Raw genomic sequence first — 6,208 nt, 5'->3', positions numbered from 1 at the left:
TCACTTTTTAAGACTTGACAAATTTTTACACTCCAACCGAAGTTTTGGCACCTGCATGTTATATTGCTATATGGCATGATCACCCAGCTAGTCAGATAAAAACATAAAGGTTTCCAAACGAAAGGCAACTGATTATAATGCGTTAGACTGTGTGAGGTGCAAGGGATGGGTGGGACACAAGCAGTGGACTCTCCAGTCACCTGCCACGTCTGCGCCCTTGTGTCTTGTCCCTTTTGCTGCTTTGCAAACTCCGGGAGGCCCGGTGGGCCTGGCACACAGCAAGAGCGAAAAAGTGCGAATGCACAAATCAGCACATGGATCCATCAGTGGGGCCAGATCCTGCTTTATGAGCTGCTAGCGGAACACATTCACCTCAGGGAACGGAACTTCCCTTGCCATTGATTCTTGACTCATCAACTGATGGCGCTTAGCAAATGCACAAGTATTTCAACATCATCCTAAGCAAAACCGTCTCGCAGACACAGCGGAGGAAAACCGCTGCTTGTCTCTGAAAGGCAAGCCCAGCCGACGCCTGGGCCGCAGACGCTGTATGTCCCGTCAGCGTCCTGATGACCTGTCAGTTTGTTTAGCTTTCAAATTCTGCAGGACTGATGGATTTTTCACAGCAGCACTGCCAAGTATTTAAGACATTCAAATACTCAGGACCGGTCAGGATGTGGTTGTCGGGCGAGCACGCAGTGCTGACGGATATCCAGCCCTTGCAGCGGGCGAGTAAAACTCTGCGTGCCTTCGCCCCTGCCCCCGGCCCCCCCACCCGCTGCAGACTCCACTCTGGTGAATGCATCCCGCAGAGACAGGCATCCAAACGCTCAAAGATGCGTGGCCGTGCCAAGCCGAGTAACGTCCCCCAAAGACGTCCGTGGCCTCATCCACGGAAGCCAAGGGCCTGTGACCGTGTTGCGTTCAGCAGGGAAGCGAAGGCTGCCATGCAACGGCCTTACCAGCAGCTGCTCCTGGACCCACGGGTCGCTCCAGGGGGGGTGAGGGCTGCGGGGAGCTCCTGCAGAAGCGAGTTGGCACTGGTGTGGCCGAGGCTCCGCTGCCGTTCGCTGCCTGGGAAGGGGGCAGGGGCCGGGGGCAGGGGCCACGCAGCCTTCAGAAGCTGCAACAGGCAAGAGGGGGCCTCTTCCCTGCCTCCGTCTCCGCGGAGGAAGGCAGCCCTGACGTCACCCTGCCGGAAGACCTCTGTGCTGTTGTGTCAAGCCACAGGTGTGTGATACTTTGTTGCGGTGACAATAAGGAAAGTAACACAGTGACGGAAGATGCTTGCCCGAAGCATCGCTGCGACAGAAAGTGTAAGCAACACAAACACCCATCAGTAAAAAGCCTGATAAAACGCTGTGTCACTTCCACGGACATTGGCGATTTCACCGAAGAGGGAATGCTGGGTAAGCGCACTCTGCTTTAGGCGAGGGCTTGCCAGTCCACTTAAAGTAGAAGACAGGAAGACAAAGTGAAGAAAGTCCAGCTCATCAACCGTCCTGCTCGTAAAAGCCCAGCACGTGCACCCCAGGCTGAGGCTGCTGGGCTTCCGAGCCGCCCAGCCCCGTTCCTTCTCATGGTCAATCTACGCATCTTCCCAGCACCTGCAGACCATGGGAAGACAGAGAAGCCACCGACTGACTAGCCAGAGGGGGAGGAGCAAGCAAAAGAACTCGGCTCAGTGCAAGGAACGCGGGAGGCGGGGCCTCGGGGCCGGGGAGGGCCTGCTGCTGGCCAGGGGCCGCAGGGGGCAGGGGCGGGCGCAGCGGACACGGTGAGTCGGCAGGACGTCCATGAGGGTGTGCAGGGGGTGGCACTCGCAGGGACCGGTGGACTCTAACGGGCCGCGCAAGGACTTTCACACACTTAACTTTCACATTCTCTGAACCCCCGTTTACCCACCTTCAGCACAAAGCCCTAAACCCTTCCTTGCGCGAGAGGAGTAAGGGATTTGCCCAGAGCCTCGGGGCTGGGCAAGGAGCGCTGGCCCCGGGCGCCCCACCCCGCCCCGCTGGCCGCCCCCCCCCCTCCCCCGCCGCTCCAGGCCAGGGCCACTCGGTTCTCTAGGCCGAGAAACGAGACACGTGCTGTGGTTTATTTTAATTATTTATACTTAACAGATCACTGTTTTTCTCACACACACAAAACACAATGACATAAAATTGTGCCATTCAAGTGGGTGACAGACGAAACCTGTATTAATTCACGGTTCATTCCAGGCCACGTGCTCTGGCAACGGGGCAGAGAGTCACGCTGGATAATGGACGTTTTCTTCCTTCGCTGCCTCCGCGGCGCTGACCGGGAGCCCCCGTAGAGGGCCTTTGAGCGCCGCGGTGAACGGGGCCGGGGCCGCCGGCCCGCGCGCGGCCCGGTGGGCACTGCCGTGAGAAACCGAGCGAGCGAGCTCGTGCGGCGGAACCGCGGGGCGGGGGGCAGCCGAGGACGCGCTGAACGCGGCCCCGGCGCGCTGGGTTCTGGTTCCGGCGGTCCGCGCGCTGTCCCGGCGTCCTGGAGTGTTTGAGAGGTCCCCAGGCGACGCTGATACGGAGAGAGCGGGCTGGAAAGGTGCCACAGCTGAGAGCAGGGGCGGCCGAAGAGGGGGGCTCCTCGGGTGGGATCAGCTCACTGGCAGCAGTGGGCACAGGGCCCGCCTGGGAGCCCGGCGGCGGGGAGCCTGCAGGGGCTGCGAGCGGTTTGTCTGCGTTCACCAGGCCACATGGGGGCGTCCTGGCCAGGCACTCAGGAGGTCCCCCGGGAGGACAGAGACCGGACGCGACCCTCCACCTACGTCCGAGATGCAGGCCCTGGTCACAGGGCCACCGCGGCGCCCAGCACAAGTCACTACAGAGACAGTCTCAGGCCGCAACCGGGGCCACACTGCCGCTGGGATGCGGGCGTGCGCACTGAACCTTGGGGGTCGGCTCTGGGGGTCCCCCCGCCGCCTGGCTCCTGCACCCTGGCTGGGGGAGGGGGATGAGGGGGGCTCCGTGCTGGGACTCGGCCTCCACGGCCCCTCTTTGTGGGGCCCCCCACGCCTGGCCCATCACGGAGCCTCCTAAATGGTCTCCCGCTTCCGCCTCCCTGCCCCTCCCAGCAGCCAGGTGGCCCGACAGGACATGGGCTCAGAGGGACTCAGGGACGAGCCCACCAACTCGGCAGTGCAGCGGCCGAGGCCTGCGAGCCACTTCCTGGAGTAACTGAAAATGTGGACCACCCCCAGCACCGACGGCATCTCCTGAGGAGCTGGCAGAGCCCCAGCGCCGGAATCCCGCAGCTCGGAGGGCCCCGAGGGCCACCCAGGTCAGGGGGCCCCGCTCGGGCCCGGGGCGCTCCCCAGAGCCTTGCGCCGGACCGTGGGGCCCTGCCCGAGGTCCGCCCCCTGGGTCCCAGACCCCACCACGGGGTCTTCCCTGCCGCTTCCACCTGTGACCGAGTGGGCTTGTCCCGCCCGACTCTGACCTTGACCGGCTAAACCGAAACGTCCGACTTGACCTCTGTCCCAGGGTTCTGCAGTCTGTTCCTATGGCAATGGAAGCCTGCGCGCCTGCGTGGAGGCGGCAGCTGGAGCGGGCGAGCCTGCGGTGGGAGCCCTTTCCCTTCTCTCCCTGCCTGCGGGACCGCGGGGACCATCCCGCGGGTGGGACGGGGCGGTGCAGGCCGCGAACGTGAGGACATGGCGACTCTCACCCTTCCCAACAAAACAGGTGCAGAGAGCAGGCTTACAGAGGTGCCCTCTGCACCTTCATGCCCAGCACCCCAAGAATGACAGACTCCCCCGCCAGTCAGCCACGGGGACCCGGAGAGCAGCTCAGGGCTTCCCCGGGAAGCGGCCTGGGCTGGGGCCCCGTGTGAACCTCAGCCCCACCCCCTGGCTTGGGACACGCTGGGCGGGGGCACCGGGCCTCCCTGACCCTCTCCCCTCCTCTACACACCAGAGGCGGGATGGCCCGGTTCACCGGGAGGACCACCAACCGCCTCCCTGCGTCCCCCCGGCCCTCCTTCGGAGAACCGCTTCTCCTCAGGCGCCACCGCCCTGCCCCGCGGGCTTCAGGCACCTGGGAACCCTGGGAACCCAAGCCGGGTCTGGCCGTGAAAGGAGGTGCTGAGGAGGCCAAGGCACAGGAAGGAAGGAAGGAAGGAAGGAAGGAAGGAAGGAAGGAAGGAAGGGAGGGAGGGAGGGAGGAAGGGAGGGAGGGAGGGAGGGAGGGAGGAAGGAAAGGGAGGGGAAAAAGAAAAAATATTGACATGATAAACCCCCGGAGGCCCCGCTGCACTCGCTCCGTGGGATTCACGGGGTCCTTCGCGTTCTGCATCAGGCTGGTCGGAGCCGGCCGGGTCTGGAGGCCGCCGGCCACAGCCGCACAGGGACGCTGGGCGGGGTGCCTCCCCTGAACACCTGCCAGGGCTTCAGACCTCCCTCACGGTCCCTGCTATGGGCCCATCGTCACCGACGAGAGGTACCGCCGTTCAGTAGCTGCTCGGGGGACCGCGGGGATGACTGGCCACCGTAAAGGACCCCGACTGGCTGCAAGGGCTTCACGAGGAACATGTATGGCGATGGCGGGCACAACTTAGGGCACCCGACACACCTTGTGGGTTTTCTGTGTTCGTCTCTCATTAAGGAAGTGCCTCCTTGGCCACCGGAGGAAACATAATTGTAACCGTCCGCTGAAGCTGAGGGATAAGCAACCCCGGTTTAGTTTTAAAAGCTAAACATGGCTGATCTGCACTGATCACAAGGTTTTTAAGGAAATAAAACAACATTCAATATTTTTAGTCTATAAATAAATAAAACGCCCGCTTTACTTAGTCTATTAGCCAAATACAAGGCTGGAAGGAATGAAGTGGGATGCTGCTTATGAATTAAAAGGTGTCGGACACAGTTTCTGATTCTGAGAAAGTGACATGAATGGACAAAAGGGGCGAAGGCATTTTAAAGTAAAGAATATTTAATGGCCTGCGCACGCCTGACCTGACGGACTAACACACCTTTCAAGTCCTGTTATGAGACCAGCAGGGACACAGAAGACGAGGAGCAACGAGCACCAGAGGGCCCGCCGCCAGTTGAGGTCCGCACGAGACCAGGGCGCACAGGCCCCGGCGCGCCCGCGCCTCCGGTTTGGTGGCGACTGCGGCCGGCAGCCCCTCCGAACGGGTCACAGCACCCGCCCCCACCCCGGCAGCCGCGCAGAGCAGCCGCGCCTGTGATGAAGCAGCAAAGCCTGGCCCCCGGGGATGTCTTTGCATTATGAATGTGCCTCAGAAGCATGAATTACAGAAATAAAGAAAAATAAGGGCATGATAGTTTATTTTTAAAAACTGTACCACACTGATCGCAGGGACCAGCTTACACACCAGGAGGCTTTTCTCTTGGGCATGAACATTGCAGTACGTCGTACACCGAAATGTTTCCACAGGACCCAGAACGTTGGCGAAGACAAGCTCTTAGGTGAAGATAAACACTCATAATTCCGGTGTCCTGCCCTGCAGAATTAATTCAAACCTCCTATGAATCAGTGGCATTATAACGTTGTCATTGTGAGAAACAAAGTTCTCTTTTCAGCAGGCGGCGTGAACTTGTCCTTCCTTGTACTTTCGTCTTTAGCTTCTGTAATTTAAGCTGTGCCCGCCCTGGCCAGCGCACAGTCCTGTAAGACACCTCAGGAAACGTCCATGCTACCATAGCAAAGTTTAGTCATTTTACTTAAAAAAGAAAATCGAACCACCATCAAAATAAAGAAGTAAAACTGATTTTCAAATCATTTGAAAAGCATAGTACTTATGTGTCCAATACAGACCCAAACTCAAATTAAATGCTAGAATTATAATCTCCAAGCTTTTGCCATAAAAATTAGCATGTATACCCATATGGGTTTTATCAAATTGTGTCGTGCAATCAGTAGGAGAAAGTTACTTTTAGAGAAGAGCACGTTGGTGACAGTCCCACGTCTCTGTAGGAGAGACAAAGCCAGGCAATGCTACATCTGGCGTGAAGTTCCCGAAGGTATAAAATTTTGATCAGCATTAGGATGCTCTCATCCGAAACTCTCAACCCATATGAGATTACTTTAAGAGTAACTAATTGTGCTGTTGAGCAATTGTTCGGACAATCGCCCTTTTCTCTAAGCAGTGTGACTCACCAGTACTTCGCACTGACCTCTTCACTTCTGTGTTAGCATCTCAGCACCCAGGGCTTTCTGAGGCT

This window comes from Pteronotus mesoamericanus, unplaced genomic scaffold (assembly GCF_021234165.1).
Source record: "Pteronotus mesoamericanus isolate MK-2021 breed Mesoamerican mustached bat unplaced genomic scaffold, CSHL_Meso_final contig_29, whole genome shotgun sequence".
Classification (NCBI taxonomy): Eukaryota; Metazoa; Chordata; class Mammalia; order Chiroptera; family Mormoopidae; genus Pteronotus; species Pteronotus mesoamericanus.
Note: the sequence above shows the minus strand (reverse complement) of the source record.